Source organism: Microcebus murinus, chromosome 6 (genome assembly GCF_040939455.1).
Source record: "Microcebus murinus isolate Inina chromosome 6, M.murinus_Inina_mat1.0, whole genome shotgun sequence".
NCBI classification, from domain to species: Eukaryota; Metazoa; Chordata; class Mammalia; order Primates; family Cheirogaleidae; genus Microcebus; species Microcebus murinus.
This window is the reverse complement of record NC_134109.1, coordinates 58,818,178-58,835,120: the sequence shown is the minus strand read 5'-3', so window position 1 is coordinate 58,835,120 and position 16,943 is coordinate 58,818,178. Positions and strand designations below refer to the sequence as shown.

The window sequence follows — 16,943 nt, the reverse complement described above, 5'->3', positions numbered from 1 at the left end:
GTGTCACTAATATGCTGTTTTAATTACTATAGCCTTGTTGTATAGCTTGAAGTCTAGTAAATTGATGCCTCCCAATTTGTTGTTTTTACTTAAGATTGCTTTGGCTCTATGGGGTCTTCTCTGGTTCCATACAAAGTGTAGAATTATTTTTTCTATGTCTGTGAAAAACGATGTTGGTATTTTAATAGGGATTGCATTGACTCTGTAGATCACTTTGGGTAGTATAGACATTTTTGATTCTGCTGACTCATGAGCATGGTATGGTTTCTCACCTATTTATGTCCTGTGCTATTTCCTTCCTCAGATTCTAGAGGTCTTTTACCTCCTTAGTTAAATGTATTCCTAGGTACTTTATTTTCTTTGTTGCTATTTTGAAGAGTATTGAGTCTTTTTTTTTTTTTTTTTTTAAGCCTCTAAACATTTGGCATAGTATTGAGTCTTTTATTTGGTTTGACTGTTGTTGGTGTATAGGAATGCTACTGATTTATGTACATTGATTTTGTAACCTGAGACTTTGCTGAATTTGTTTATCAATTTCAGTAGTCTCATGGCCAAATCTTTGGAGTTTTCTAGATATAAGATCATTTTGTCAGCAAAGAAAGATAGTTTGACCTCTTCTGCCCCCATTTGGATGCCCTTGATTTGCTTCTCTTGTCTGATTGCACTGTCTAGAACTTTCAGGACTATGTTGAATAGAAGTGCTGATAGAGGGCAACCTTGTCTGGTTTCACTTCTAAGTGGGAATGCTTTCATTTTTTCCCTATTCAATATGATGTTGGTTGTGGATTTGTCATATATGGCTTGTATCATTTTTAGGTAAGTCCTATCCATGCCTATTTTGTTTGATATTTTCTTATCATAAAAAGGGGTTGAATTTTGTCAAATGCTTTTTTCTGCATCTATTGAGAGGATCATGTGATCTTTGTTTTTGCTTCTATTTATGTGGTGAATGACATTTATAGATTTGTGTGTGTTGAACCATCCCTGCATCTCTGGGACGAAACCCACTTGGTCATGATGGATTATTTTTTTGATAAGAACCTGAATTCGGTTTGCTAGGATTTTGTTGAGGACTTTTGCATCTATATTCATAAGGAATATTGGTCTATAGTTTTCTTTTTTTTTTTTTTTTTTGAGACAGAGTCTTGCTTTGTTGCCCAGGCTAGAGTGAGTGCCATGGCGTCAGCCTAGCTCACAGCAACCTCAAACTCCTGGGCTCAAGCGATCCTCCTGCCTCAGCCTCCCGAGTAGCTGGGACTACAGGCACGCGCCACCATGCCTGGCTAATTTTTTCTATATATGTTAGTTGGCCAATTAATTTCTTTCTATTTATAGTAGAGACGAGGTCTCGCTCTTGCTCAGGCTGGTTTTGAACTCCTGACCTCGAGCAATCGCCCGCCTCGGCCTCCCAGAGAGCTAGGATTACAGGCATGAGCCACCGCGCCCGGCCTATAGTTTTCTTTTTTCATTGTATGTTTTCCTGGTTTTGGTATCAGGGTGATGTTGGTTTCATAAAATGTGTTGGGGAGGATTCCCTCCTTCTTGGTGTTGTGGAATAATTTCTCCAGGATATGCACCAGTTCTTTGTAGGTGTGGTAAAACTTGGATGTGAAACCATCTGGTCTGGGACTTTTCTTTTTTTTTTTTTTTTTTTTTGAGACAGAGTCTTGCTTTGTTGCCTAGGCTAGAGTGAGTGCCGTGGCGTTAGCCTAGCTCACAGCAACCTCAAACTCCTGGGCTCAAGTGATCCTTCTGTCTCAGCCTCCCAAGTAGCTGGGACTACAGGCATGTGCCACAATGCCCGGCTAATTTTTTCTATATATATTAGTTGGCCAATTAGTTTCTTTCTATTTATAGTAGAGACGGGGTCTCGCTCTTGCTCAGGCTGGTTTCGAACTCCCGACCTTGAGCAATCCGCCCGCCTCGGCCTCCCAGAGAGCTAGGATTACAGGCGTGAGCCACCGCGCCCGGCCTGGGACTTTTCTTTTTAGGAAGGTTTTTTTATTGCTATTTCAATTTTGGTACTTGATATTGGTCTGTTCCGGGATTCTATCTCTTCCTGATTGAGCCTAGGGGGGCTGTGTGTTTCTAAGAATTTGTTCATTTCCTCCACATTTTCCAGTTTATGTGCATATAGGTTTTTATAGTATTCATAGATGATATTTTGTATTTCCATGGCATCATGTAATTTGTCCTTTTTCATTCTTCATGGAGCTTATTAGAGTTCTTTCTTTTCTGCTTCTCATTAATCTAGTCAGAGGCATGCCAATTTGTTTAGTTTTTCAAAGAACTAATGTTTTGTTTTATTAATCTTCCATATAGTTCTTTGGTATCAATTTCATTTAGTTCTGCTCTGATATTTGTTATTTCTTTTCTTCTATTGTCTTTGGAGTCAGTTTGCTCATCCTTTTCCAGTTCTTTGAGATGATTCATTAGATTATTTATTTGTGATCTTTCTGTCTTTTGAATGTAGGCATTTATGGATATAAAATTTTCCTTTTAGGACTGCTTTATATGTGTCCCACAGATTTTGATAACTTCTGTCTCATTTGTCATTTAGTTCAAAGAATCTTTAGATTTCCGTCTTGATTTCATCCTTAATGAAATAATAATTCAACAGAAGTTTGTTTACTTCCCATGACTTTGTGTAGAGATGAGAGTTTCTGTTAGAGTTGATTTCTAATTTTATTCCACTGTGGTCTGAGAAGGTGCATGGTATAATTTCTATTTTTTAAAATTTTTTGAGAGATGCTTTGTGGCCTAAGCTATGGTCAGTCTGTCCCATGAGTTGATGAGAAAAATATGTATTCAGTGGTTTTGGGGTTGATTGTTCTGTAAATGTCAGTCAGGCTCATTTGTTCTAGAGTTCTGTTTAAGTCCATTGTTTCTTTGTTTACTTTCTGTTTGAAGGGTCTTTCATGTTCAGAGGGGTGTTGAAGTCTGTGGCTAATATGGTGTTATTACTTATCATTTTGTTTAGATCAAGTAGGATTTGCTTTATGAATCTGGGTGCACCTTAGTTAGGTGCATAAATATGTAGAATTGTTATGTCTTCTTGTTGAATTGTACCCTTCACCATTTTATAGTGACCCTCTTTGTTTTTCATTAGGTTTGTTGATTTGAAGACTAAGTTGTCTGAAATCAGAACCGCCATGCCAGCTTTCTTTTAGCTTCTGTTTGCTTGAAATATTGTTCTCCATCACTTCACCTTGCTTCTGAATGCATCCTTGTGGGTTAGAATTGTTTCCTGAAGACAACAGATACTATTGTCCCTCACGTGGTGAGAGATGCCTTGGGACTTCCAGGTGTGTCCTTATTCTTCACCTCAGTGGGGCAGGTCAGGGAGTCTGTCTGGGCAGAGCTGGGTTGGGTGAGCCTGCCCTCAAGCTCCACAAATGCTGTTAGCAGGGGTCAAAGTTCTGTTCTTTGCTTCTGGGCAAAGCTGTCAGGGAGGGGCTGGAATGGCCCCACTCAGCTGAAAGGTCTGTGTGTGGGGGTGGGGCTGCCTGAGACCTGTAGTCTGGAGCATGCCTCACTCCTTTCCACATTCCCCTATTCCACAGTTTCTCCTGGGCTTCTGCCAGCAGGCAGGACCTCAAGCTAGCGGATCTTCCCTGGCTGTGATGCAGGTTGCGAGGTCCCCTGCCCAGGATTGTGGCCTGGGCTGGGCCCATGGCCTTCCTGTGGGGGGAGGGTTGCCCCTCAAGCACGCTGATCCGCCCCTGAAGGCACACACACCTTAGTAGGCTCCTTGGCAAATATCCCTTCTGTGCCTGAGTGGGGGGATGGGGTGGGGGGGGCGATGCGATTGAGACCTCCTGGGTGTATGGAATCTGGTCTGCAGGCCTATCCCCTGGGCCCTGGAGATCAGTCCATGACCCTCCCAGGGAGAGGAGTGCTGGTCTCAAGTCACCCATGGGGTGCCCAAGCTAGATGGATGTCTCTCAACCTCAGGATTTGCTCCGCTCTCCTGGAGTCACCAGGCAAGCGGCACCTGGGAGGGCTGGCGGGTAGGTAGCTCAGTGTGAGTACTCCTCAGTCTGCTGCAGGGCCCTAAAAAGAAAGGTCCGGTTCCCTGCAAATGCCTCCAGGTGGTAGCTAAATTATCTCGGCAGGCAGCTGAGGGTAGGGCGAGGGAAGGGGAGAATGAAGCAATATGGTGCCTGACAATCGGCTCCAGGCTGGGGGCTGGGAGGTGCCCTGACGGAGCTGGGAGCCTGGTGTATTTCTGCAAGAGGCTCACCGCTCCCAGGCAGCCACATTCTCCCGGCTGGTGTTGGCAGGTCTCTCTACCTGCTCTCAAGGCCACCAACAGTCCAAGCCTCTTGGGTGTGTTTATCCTTTCAGTTTTCCTCCACAACTGAGGAAAGAAGAGACCCCCTGTGGAGTCTCTTGTAATTTCAGGCACCCTTCCTTCCGATCCTTGTATGATCTATGTCTGTCTGCCTGTTTATAATTTTTCACTTTCTTCTAAAATCTGTCTTTCTTGCAGAGACACTCTGGCTGGCAGTTTTTCTAGTCTGCCATCTTGCCCCCTTGATTTTGAATTAATCAAAAGATTATCCTGGGTGTGCCTGACTTGTTCAGGTGAAAGCCGTCAAAAGAGAAACCCGGCCCTCGCTGAGGCGAGAGACTCTCTTTCTTGCTGGTTTTGAAGAAATAAGCTATGGTGAAATAAGCGGCTATATTTAAGTAGCCCATGTGGAAAAGAACTGTGAGTGACTTTTTAGGAGCTGGGAGTGGCAAGAAACTAAAACTAAGTTCTCAGCTGCAAGGAAGTGAATTCTGCCAACAACACAAGGGAGCTTGGATGTAGATCTTGCCCCAGGCGAGGAGCCTCTGATGACTGCCTGACACCTGGATTGCACCTTTGTGAGGCCTAGAAGCAGAGAACCCAGGTAAGCTGTGCCCCGACTTTTGACCTACAGAAACTGTGAGGTAATAAATGTGTGTTGTTTTAAGCTGCTAAGTCTGTGGGAATTTGTTCCACAGCAATACAAAACTAATGGGTTCCCTTTATCTCTAATCTCTTTGTTCTAACTTTTCTTTCTTGCTTCAGCTAGCATGGTCTTTCTCAATGAAAATTTTGATTTTCTCCTCTGCTTAAAATCCTGCAATGAGTTCCTGTGGTCTAAAAGATGAAGTCTGGCAGGGTGTGGTGGTTCATGCCTGTAATCCTAGCTGGGAGGCTGAGGCGGGAGGATCACTTGAGGTCAGGAGTTTGACTAGCCTGAGCAAGAGTAAGACCCCATCTCTAGTAAAAATAGAAAAAAATTAGCTGGGCAACTAAAAATAGAAAAATAAAATTCACCAGGCATGGTGGTGCATGTGCATGTAGTCCCAGCTACTCCAGAGGCTGAGGCAAGAGGATCAGTTGAGTCCAGGGATTTGAGGTTGCTGTGAGCTAGGCTGACGCCACAACACTGTAACCAGGGTAACAGAATGAGACTCTGTCTCACCAAAAAAAAAAAAAAAAAAAAAAGTCTAAGCTTCCTGAGTGTGCTAGGAATCTTCATGATTTAGGACTCACCCACCTTTTCCTCCTCTTTTTCACACTTTTCTCCCATCTGCATCCCATGTTGTCATAAGTGAAATCACTATGTACCAAACACTTTTTCATTTCCATGCCTTTGCGTATATCTTTTATCCTTGGGTTACTTATCCTATCCAACCCTTGGTAGGCATAAGGGCCTCTTCCTTCTGATTATATTGTAGGATGGCACTGCCCTTCCCCATTAAAACTAGGTGTGGGCACGTGACTGACTTTGGCAAATGAAAACAGCGCAGAAGTGGCACGTGTCTTACAGGCAGAGGCTTGAAGAGCCAGCGTGTGGTTTGTGATAGCCCCTTTTCTTGCTCTAGCAACTGGTGATGCTCTAGATGTTGGAGGCTCTGCCAGTCTGGGTCTCAGACTGAGAGGATGTTGAGAGAGTCCCCAAGCCAACCTAACAGGTTTTTTGAGCAAGCTATAAACCTTTGTTGTCAAAAATCACTAAGATTTAGGGATTTTTGTTGCTGTGGCATAATTTATGTTATACTGGCTAATACCTTATGCCTCTCTTGTTGACATATTTACCCTATAGAACTCAGCTCAAATGTCTGACCTCTCTAGGCAAAATGAAGTGTTTTCTTCTTCAAGGTTCTAACAGACCCTTTAATATTAATATATCTCTTTAGTTTGCATCTCATATTGCTGTGAGGATTATTTGGGTAAATATGTAAAGCACTGATTAACAATGGCTGGTACACTATTAGTGCTCGAAAAGAATTAGCTATTTTTTTTTTTTAGCACTTCTCTTTATTGCAAAGATCTCTTAAATGTTTGTCTTCTCTTAGATTATTCTTATCTGGAGGGCAAGAACAATGCTCTCTTTCATATTGTATTATATACATTTGGTCCAGTGCCTAGATATAGAGGCCATTTAGTAAATATTTGCTAATACATGTATATTTAATATATATCAGAGATACCTATTTCTAAGTTTCTTCATGTATAATAGAACTATACTCCCAATGTGTATTTTGTTACCATAATTTATTGACAGTGTGTAAGAGAAAATTATGTTTTTCATTATTTTCACAGCTTTGAACAATTAGAAAGTTACTAGACTACCCTATTAAAGACTTTAGTAGACTTGAATTTTGTGACCTTGCATGTTACTTAACCTTTTAAAGCTTCTTTTTACTTGTAAAATAGATACTTAACCTCATGTGACTGCTATAAGTAATTAATTAATCATTTTTGTGAAATAGCATAGTGCTTGGCACATGGAAAACATTTGGTCATTTATAATTTTTGTTATTATTACTTCTTATCTTTATCTTTGGCTTTTCTTGGCTTGCTTGACCTATACAGATTTTAGTGTCTGGTTATAAAACTAGGAACTTGATACTTCCTCCTGTCTTTTTCATAAAAATGATATGATAATTATTTTTACTACATGCCTTTAGTTTCATACTCTAATTGTAAGTAGCATGAAATAATATTGTGTATATTTAACTTAACCATTTTAATTAAAAACCAAACTAGAAGCTTCTGTTGTCATTGTATAAGAAATTAACTTATTAGCATTTTCTATATACTAAAATTGTACAGAGAAAACCATGCTTATCCTAAAAGAAAAGTGAAAAGCACATCTTACATATCTTTCCTGCCAATATCACAATTACATTGTTTCTATCTCAAAGAACCAAATATCTGTATTAAATCTAGATGTACCATTTTTTTTTACAGATCCTTGCATCTTTAAAGGTATCTGCCAAAAATACTCTCAATGGGTAATCTTTAACTCATTCTAGAAAACCAGTTCAATTCTTTTCAAATGAAATTGCAATCTAGTTAAAACTAAGTATCCCTTTAGAAGCAGAATAGAAGAGTGAAGAAGATTAAAAAAGAAAACGGTACAAAATGTGACTCATTCCTCTGGTTTGAGGTTTTAAAGAGACATGCAAGGAAGAGCAGAATATAGATTTTCTTTTTGTGGTGAGTAAAAAATTACCTTAGTGGTAAAGTGGATACCATTTTGCATGAAATACTGCAATTTCTCAAAAGAGTAATCTAAAACTTATTTGGGTCATTGTTAACAAAGTTCACACCAAGTTTCTTCAAAACATAGCTTAATCTTTTTCTAAACTTTTCACAGGGTAACCATAATAGAATGAAGAAAATATTTTGATATCAGAAAATGCTTCTGCAGCATTGTAACAAGATGCCCAACTATCACACTTCATTATTCTATTAATAGCAAGACTTATGTTACTATAGCTGAATTTTTAGCTCTTTCCCCCTTCATATAGCATGTTCCAAAATTAATCACAATACTCTAAAATATAAATTATGGTAATTGGGCATTTGGAATTGATTTTTTCTTATAAAATATTTTTAAAGGCCGGGCGCTGTGGCTCACGCCTGTAATCCTAGCTCTTGGGAGGCCGAGGCGGGCGGATTGCTCAAGGTCAGGAGTTCAAAACCAGCCTGAGCAAGAGCGAGACCCCGTCTCTACTATAAATAGAAAGAAATTAATTGGCCAACTGATATATATATAAAAAATTAGCCGGGCATGGTGGCGCATGCCTGTAGTCCCAGCTACCTGGGAGGCTGAGGCAGAAGGATCACTCGAGCCCAGGAGTTTGAGGTTGCTGTGAGCTAGGCTGACGCCACGGCACTCACTCTAGCCTGGGCAACAAAGTGAGACTCTGTCTCAAAAAAAAAAAAAAAAAAAAAAAAAAAAAAAAATAAAATATTTTTAAAGTTAGGAGTTTCCTTAAATGGTTGGAACAGTTTTTCATTTACTTAACTTTTAGATGAGATAAAAATACTTTGTTTCACCATCTATTATGACCTTTCTTTGTCTCAGTTTTTCTCTTTGTAAAGTGGGAATAGAGTTTATCACTAATATAATGAAAAGTGTTCAGATGACTGAAAAATGTGAATCTTATAAATTCTTAACTAAAGTTATTGAATAAGATACTGTTTTATTTATATATCTGTTATTTCCATACCAAGAAGTTTCCAGATTAGAAAGTTCATATGTAGAATTGGCAATTACGTATTTATTTGAATACAAAAAATGCCACCGTCGTCAATATTTTCTGGTGTCATAGATATCAGTACTAAATATATGCAAATCTATTAGCAAATAACGATGTGATTGGTTGCAGTATACAACACTTACTGCATTCATATGTACTACAGAATAAGAGCAGAAGCCATTTCTTCTAGGGTACAATATTTACTGTTTGTATAAAAGTGAATGCTACATAAGAAAAGCAATTTAGAAAAAAACTTTTGTGAGCAAAACATGCTGTTTCAACTTTCTAATTCAAAATATATACATATTTTGAGGTATAAATTGTCAGTCATGATAAAACCACCATAGTCTAACGTGGGGCAAAAGGCATCATAACAATCCCTTAGAATAATGTGTATCATGTGCATGCGTTTGGAAGTCAGACGGGTTTAGGCTTCCTCCCTGGCTCTCCCTTCCCTGCTGTGTAGCAAAGTCAAGTGACTCAGTGTCTCTCAGTCTCAGGTTTATCGTTTATAAAATGGGGATAATAGCATCTATCTCTAAAGGTTGCTGTAAGGCTTAAATAAACCTTTGTAGCAACTCTCATTTCACACTGCCTGGTACAGGGTAAGCACTTAATACTATTACTACTATTACAAGTGTAGTACTTTATACTTTATAATGTACTTTCACATACATACTCTCTCATTTGAGATAACAAGCTCCTGGACGACAGCACAACTTTTATTACAGAACTATGTACAAGTATTTAATAAGCATGATTGGTACCGAATTTGTTCAGTTGAAAAAATGGCAGATTACACTGTCTTTGCTTTGATGTAAGATCATGATGTGTTAAAGGCACTTAAATTTTTGTACTTCAATTGTACCTGACTTCAAACCATTTAAAGATTAATTTCATTCATTCACCCTTGTCAAGTTTTATCCCATGAAACTATCTTTTATGCCCACTTTACAGATAGGGAAGAGAAATGTGAAATAGCTCCCCTAAGTCCACTGGGCAATCAGCTCTATAAACACCCCTTACTTTATACTGGCATCCTCAGTATGTGCTGTCTTCTGTTCTGGCTCTTGATAAATCCTGAAAATTTCAAAATTTGTTTGTAAGCTTTTGAATACAGAGAAATGAAAAGAAGGCATCAATACAGTGATGGCGTGAAAACTTTGGCCCCAGCCTTGTCATCCATCCATCCATTGGCCGTTTATGCCTTTAATCTTCTCAGTGACCGACAAATGTTAAATTTATTTTTAAAAGTACCTTGTAACCTCTAACCTTAAGAAGATGAAAAATGGTTTGGGGAGCAGTTAAAAGCCTGATTATGTGTTGAGTAATTTTTTAAAATGAGATTTCCTGAAAGTATTTACATTTCACCCAAAGGTTGAGAATTTTTTTCTCCCTTGGTCTGGATAGAGTTAGGTTCTTGCCAGAAGTAAGCAAGGTAATGTTGGTAACAGTCTCAAAATCACCTATGAGAATATTCTGCTTTAGGGGGTAATGCTAGGAGGCACATGGTGATTGCTGCCAATCTCTTACACCAAAACATGCTAGTGGTAGTGGTGACCAATTTGTATATTTAGCACAGATGTCTGGTTGCAATTGAGCTAATTGACAAATTTCAGTTTTTTCTGGGCACAAGAAATGCACTAAGAACCTTGTGGGAAAAGGGGACATATGTAGAGCCCCTATTATTCCATTCTGATTTATGCACATTGCTATTTATGAATGGTTTCCTTTTAATTAGGTGTTTAATTTAAAACAGAACCTGTGACTATAACAATCCCCAAAGCACAAACCTGGAACACTAACTATTTTGGGGCAGGAGATGGGAATTCAAAAAGCCTTTCAATCACAAGGCTATGATTGATTGTACAGCAAATGAAAGAATTCTTTATTATTTTATAGGATCATTAAGAAAACATTATGGAAAACAGCTTTTACTGCTAAATAAAATCTAATTTCTAATTTCTATTTTCTAGAATTATGATTTTTGTTGTAAAAAGTTCTACCTTAGTGAAAATATTTTTTTAACTTTTGAGTAAGGTAGGTTGGAAGGAATCTTTAATTCAAGTGTTTAACCAGAAAACTTATTTTTTTTTTTTTTTTGGATACAGAGTCTCACTTGTTGCCCAGGCTTAGTGAGTGCCGTGGCGTCAGCCTAGCTCACAGCAACCTCAAACTCCTGGGCTCAAGCAATCCTGCTGCCTCAGCCTCCCGAGTAGCTGGGACTACAGGCATGCGCCACCATGCCCGGCTAATTTTATATATATATGCCAATTAATTTCTTTCTATTTATAGTAGAGACGGGTCTTGCTCTTGCTCAGGCTGGTTTCGAACTCCTGACCTTGAGCAATCCGCCCGCCTCGGCCTCCCAGAGAGCTAGGATTACAGGCGTGAGCCACCATGCCCGGCCAGAAAACTTATTTTTTAAAAAAGTATTTCTTTATTCCATGTTGCTTTGCAGATAGTATGCAAATCTGAAGGCAATACTTGGGACAAAAGCAAATTGAAAGGGACATTAAATAATGGTCATATAAAAGAAACAACAGTCAACTGAGTCATCAGTAAATTACTATGATCCCAAGACTCCAACACCCTTGAGAAAAAAATGCATGGCAAATAATGCTTTAAGGGTTTATTTAACAATTCTCTCCCTGGCTTAAATTAAAACAAAAGTGTTTCATGGAGTCATTCTGAGAAAAATCTTAGATGTATTAAAAAAAAGGAACTGGTCTGTTGTGTATTTTCTGGGGGAAAAGGTTCATATTTTGGAATAACATTCTGTGATCATTTTTAATGGAGATATAAAACATAGGTGACTTCTCCAGCAATCAATATCCTCTTTTTTCCATTCTTGCTATTTTGCAGGCTGATTAATTTGCAGAGGTTGGCTTTGATTGCTGCTGAAGTAGAAAGCATTGTAGATTCTCTGTTATTCTACAATCCACTTGGCTGAGGTCTATGGTTCTATCTCTATATATTTATGTACTTTTCCACATGGTGCTTAATACTGTGGCTCTGGCCTCTCCTAAACATATTGTGAAAATCTATTGTGCTGAACTCTCAAGTCTTGCTGTGAATAGGTAGCTACCTCTTTCCTCCACACACCCCCGCCCTCAGGAGAGCTGTTCTGTTAGGTAAAGGTAAATGAGCCAGACAAAACAGGCATTTAGAAAACAGCTTTTTGTGTATATATGAAGAATGTATCTAGCTAAGTTTGAAAGCAAAAAGGGGAGGCAATGAAGGTCAGAAAATTTATATAAATTTATATAGCAATTAAAGAAATAATGACTGAGAGAAAATGTGCTCAACATATAATGTAGGACATTCTTAAATGGTTGAATGGAAGAGTTTAGTATTTCTAATCTTTAACATCCATTGGTGTGTAGTATGTCTTGGATATAGTTGTTGGCCATTAATCAATCCTGGATAAACATTTTTTTAGTTTCTAATGAACAGTTACCTAAATGAACTTTATCATCAATATTCTCTAAATTACTTCTTTTCAAAAGTTTGAGATAGAAATAAAGCATGAAGGGGTGCGTGTGTGTGTGTGTGTGTGTGTGTGTGTGTGTGTGTCCAGTCTAGCTAGAATGTTTTTTTTTAATTTCAGAATATTATGGGGGTACAAATGTTAAGGTTACATATATTGGCCATGCTCCCACTCCCCTCTTGAGTCAGAGCTTCAAGCGTGACCATCTCCAAACATTGCACATCTCACTCATAGCTAGAATGTTTTTGACAGATCACCTCGTTGATTAAATATTTCTCTACATTTGAAATATTTCCACATTAATTAGTAGAATGATTGTAAGCCCTTGACTTTTTAAGTATAGGTATGTTTGAAGTTACTCAAATGTGTGTGTTGGAAAAAACTGGGTAAAGTTTGCTTACATCCAAAGTTTAAGTTGTTTTAAATATGTACTGAGTCAAGTATTATAATATAAAAACCTTTCAATATACTTGATCCATTTTTTAGTTATTTGATAATAACTTATTGTATAGCTTTTTAGAATGACTGTCAACACCATGTTAAAAATATAAACTATTTAAAATCATGCCCTTTAGAAGATAACGTAGTTATATGCTAAATATATTTCTTATATAGAAGGTGATTTATGCTTTAATCATTATGATCTCTAATTCTTCAATTGGTAGTTAAATATTATTTAATTCATTGTATTTTCTGAAAAATAAATGTAGCATTAAATGCTTTCATATGAAGCCTATGTATAAAATAATCTGAATTCTTTCCCAGGAGCAAAGCCAGAATCATACTGTTGTATAAACACCATTATTTCTTCTGCAAACACCTAGTTAAGAAATTTGCTCCCAGTTAACCTTATAGACAAATAAAAAGCCATCTTCTAAAAATTAACACATTTATTTCTGTAAATATGTAAATTCCTCAGCATTTCTATAATGTTGAAATAAACTTTTTAATCTATATTTATAGATCAGAGTTGGGAGCAATTTATCCTTTACAAACAACCTTGACTGCCTACTCTGAGTTCAAAACTGCCTCAAAATGTGTCATTTTTTTGTATACAAAAGGCATTCTAAAATTGTATTATGCAGTTATTGTGCTGAAAGAATGACCCTTGCCATGCTTTGTTTACTGAATGTCAAATTTTCATTTGTATTACAGCTGTGTACCATAGCAGTTTCGGTTTTGTATGAAGGGCAACTAATGCACAAAACAGTCAAACCACAGAGCAGTAATTAGTCTGGAAAAGATCAAAGTGTGCTCTTCTAAATCCAGCCAATTTGCTCTGGGTGTGCAAAACCAATAGTCTTTCTTTTGCTAAGGTCTCTTATTAATTTTTGCTTTCGTTTGTTGCAGAGCAGCTGCTTTACTGTCAATCCAACATCCTGCTTTAAAAAAATCCATTTTGATGCCACAAATGCAATTTCAATGAGTTTAGGAATAATAACCAGCTCCCCCCATCCTAACCCACTTCTAGGAGATAGAAACTCGAAATGAAAGTTTTCAGCATCTGTAAAGTGAAAGAAAACAACATAAGGCATAGCACTGTTTGGATTTGTTGCTCTAGAAATAGTGGGAGAAGAGTGATCTATAAATATTTCTGCTTTTAGTGTTTTTAATCAACTCTACTCTTATCACTATATGCCTATTGCTTTCATCTCTTCTTAATGTGAATTCTTTTTATCCTTATGGTCACATTGTAGCTTTTCATGGAAAAATTATTTAATGCTCCAAATTATTAATTAAATGCAGCCCAAAAAGCCTTAAACTGACTAATAACTCATACATATCATGATAAATACAGTAAAATAAATAGTATCTCTTGCTCTTTTCTTGTTGTAAGTATTATTATTTTTTTTTTTTTTTGAACTCCTGACTGTAAGTATTATTTTTAAGTGAGTAAGGAAGTGGCTGTTGAGGATGACAGATAAAACTTATCGCATAGGAGGTAAGTGACTACAATTGTGAAGGAAAAAAGTATAATATCAACACTTAGAAATAAAATATGAACTTGGAGAACGTATTTTAAGGGTAGTGTATGTATTTATCCCCTTTTCCATTTCTGTAATTTTTCCTTTCAATAGTCTCTCTGGAAAAAAGTAGAGAGAGAAATAAACTGGTTAATTTATTCATTCCTATGAATATGGCAGCTTTTCGGTCATTGTTACCTTCAATTCTTCTCAAATACTTTATAAATATTTTTTCTTAGTAAATTTCTTTATTTGAGCAATAAATATTAACATATATTAGTTGAATAAATATATTTTTTGTGTCTAGTGTTACAAGAATTTTTCTGGTTTTACAACAAAGTATTTAAATTTGATTCTGAGTTATAGTCTACTCTAAACATGTGCCAATTTTTGTTTTGGTGTCAATGCCACTGGCTAAGTAGACACAAAAATACAGCCAAGAAAAAAAAGTGTAATAATACACAGAATTGGTCTAATGAAGAGAAGCACATGCAAGTAATTTATAATAATTGATTCACACACAAATGTGTAATGTACATGAAATAACCAAATAGGTTTGTTCTGGAAAACTTTTCAATTGAAAAGGAATTAAGTGCTTTTGAAAAGTGACAAAATAATCATACAGAGAAGTTAAGGTGTCTCTTTCTTTATATAACAGGTACAAATCAGGTACTAACATCTACTTTTACTCTGAAGTAACTATGAAATACTAAATGAACTTGAGCTTCAGGGCTCTTCATCCTCATGTAATGTTATTGGCATCTTATTAAAATCTGTTGTTACCCCTGTAGTCCTTAAGATACATTGCATTCTTTTCCATTCATCGTTATTTGAGGGGCTAACTCTGAAGATGATAGTACATGTGATAGGAATAAGTCTATACTAGAAATGAACTAAATATACTTAACCTACATTTACAGCTGCTATTACATGAAGTCTTGAGATTCAAATAAAATTTCATGGATTCCCTTTCTCTAGCATGATCTAGGAGGCCTTAACCTGAATCTCTCTGTAAGATAACACAAAAGAGGCATTTAGTATCTAAAATTTCCTCAGGAAATGTGCACACAGTCTCACTGGGAAAATCTGAAAATGTTTGGACTGAGAATTCTGAAAAAAAAATATTGAAAAGAATGACAGGCCAGGCGCGGTGGCTCACTCCTGTAATCCTAGCACTATGGGAGGCCGAGGCGGGCGGATCGTTTGAGCTCAGGAGTTTGAAACCAACCTGAGCAAAAGCGAGACCCCGTCTCTACTATAAATGGAAAGGAATTAATTGGCCAACTAATATATATATAGAAAAAAATTAGCCGAGAATGGTGGTGCATGCCTGTAATCCCAGCTACTCGGTGGCTGAGGCAGGAGGATTGCTTGAACCCAGGAGTTTGAGGTTGCTGTGAGCTAGGCTGATGCCAGGGCACTCACTCTAGCCTGGGCAACAAAGTGAGATTCTGTCTCAAAAAAAAAAAAAAAAAGAAGAAAAGGAAAGAAAAGAATGACAGGTGCTACAAGACTCAATAGACTTTTTTCCAAAAAGAGAAGAGAAGATCATTTGCATGCTGTAGGTTGGTGGTCCCCTTATCAATTTAGACTAAATTATTGAAAGGGTGGTTTGTGAATCCCTGCAGAAATAATTACCTCTGCCAATGCAGTAAGGAAAGAAAAAATATAAAAAGTACAAGGCCTGAAAGGGAAGAGACAACATTGTCATTATTCTCAGATGATTTGACATTTCATTTCCATAGAAAACTTAAAAGACAACTGACAGACTATTAAAATTGATAAAAGAGTTCAGTTCTATCTAGGTTGCTAGATAGAATCCAACAATAACAAGAAAAATATCAACAGAGTTCTTCTATACTTTCATCAACCAATTTAAAAATATAATGGAAAATATGGTGGCTTTCATGACGGCAAGAAAACTTGAAGTATTTAGAAAGTGACACTGAAATGCAGAAAATATTTATGGAAAAATATTAACACTCTATGAAAGTATACAAAGAAATGTTCAGAGAAAAGTTGGGAATGTGGTAGACACTGAAAAAATATTCACCATATGAATGAACGAATGAATAAGTGGGGAAATATGGCATTCTCATAGATGGGAAAGTTAGCATCATACAGCCCTCAATCATTTATTTATTTTTCAATGAGTTCCAATATGGTGGGAGATGTAAGAGGAGAAAATGGGATTGAAAACATGGTATAAGGGGGAACAACAATAACAAAAGTAAAATAAAATAGTAGCCATGCAGGCATTGATGCTGATAGAGTACCAGGAGCCAATCTATTCAATAATGTGTGCCGACAGCCAGGAAAGGCAAAATTAAAGACACAAAATTTTCAATTAACAGAAGCTAGAAATAATGAAATAAAGCTGGAAGCTATGGCTGATGTGCTTGATGATGATCAAGGAGAGCTTGAAAAACCAACTGAAGGGTTGACTTGAGCAAGATGAAATGAGAGGCACAGGGTGAAGTCTTGTCTTTAGGTTCAAAAACTAAATGGTTTACTAAATGGTAAAACAGTATAGAGAGAAGTGTCTTAACATCACATATGAAAAAGGGTTGAGAGTTTAGTTAATTTTAAGCTCAGTACTAATTAGCATGATGATATAACAGACCTCCCCACCCAGAAAAAGAAAAAGCTGTTTTTAGACTACATTAATTATTATATAAGCCAACAACTCTCAACTTTATACTTGTAAGCCCAGCTTTCAGAAGTCAAAACTTATCTCTCACAAACATCTCAGATTGAGAAGGTGTGTTAGCGTTTTCTCCTAAATCTGTTGTTTTTCTGGTATTTTCTGTCTTGGCGGTCCTGTCTTGGTGAATACACCACTATCAAGGAAGTTACTTGTGTCTAAAAATAGGAATCAAGTCACCTTCCTTTTAAGTCTTTCCCTGACCCTCACATATGATTGGTTTTGCAATTTCTAGTTACTTCAGCCACTGTTC

General features: G+C 37.2%; 1 long non-coding RNA gene across 1 annotated transcript; it reads left to right on the top strand.

The window, feature by feature from the left end:
- The first annotated feature begins 2,840 nt into the window (after positions 1-2,840).
- LOC142871382 (uncharacterized) lies at positions 2,841-7,882 on the top strand. Its single transcript, XR_012919633.1, has 3 exons — positions 2,841-3,305; positions 4,493-4,898; positions 7,235-7,882. It is a non-coding gene; the product is annotated as an uncharacterized LOC142871382 (long non-coding RNA).
- The last annotated feature ends 9,061 nt before the right edge of the window (positions 7,883-16,943 follow it).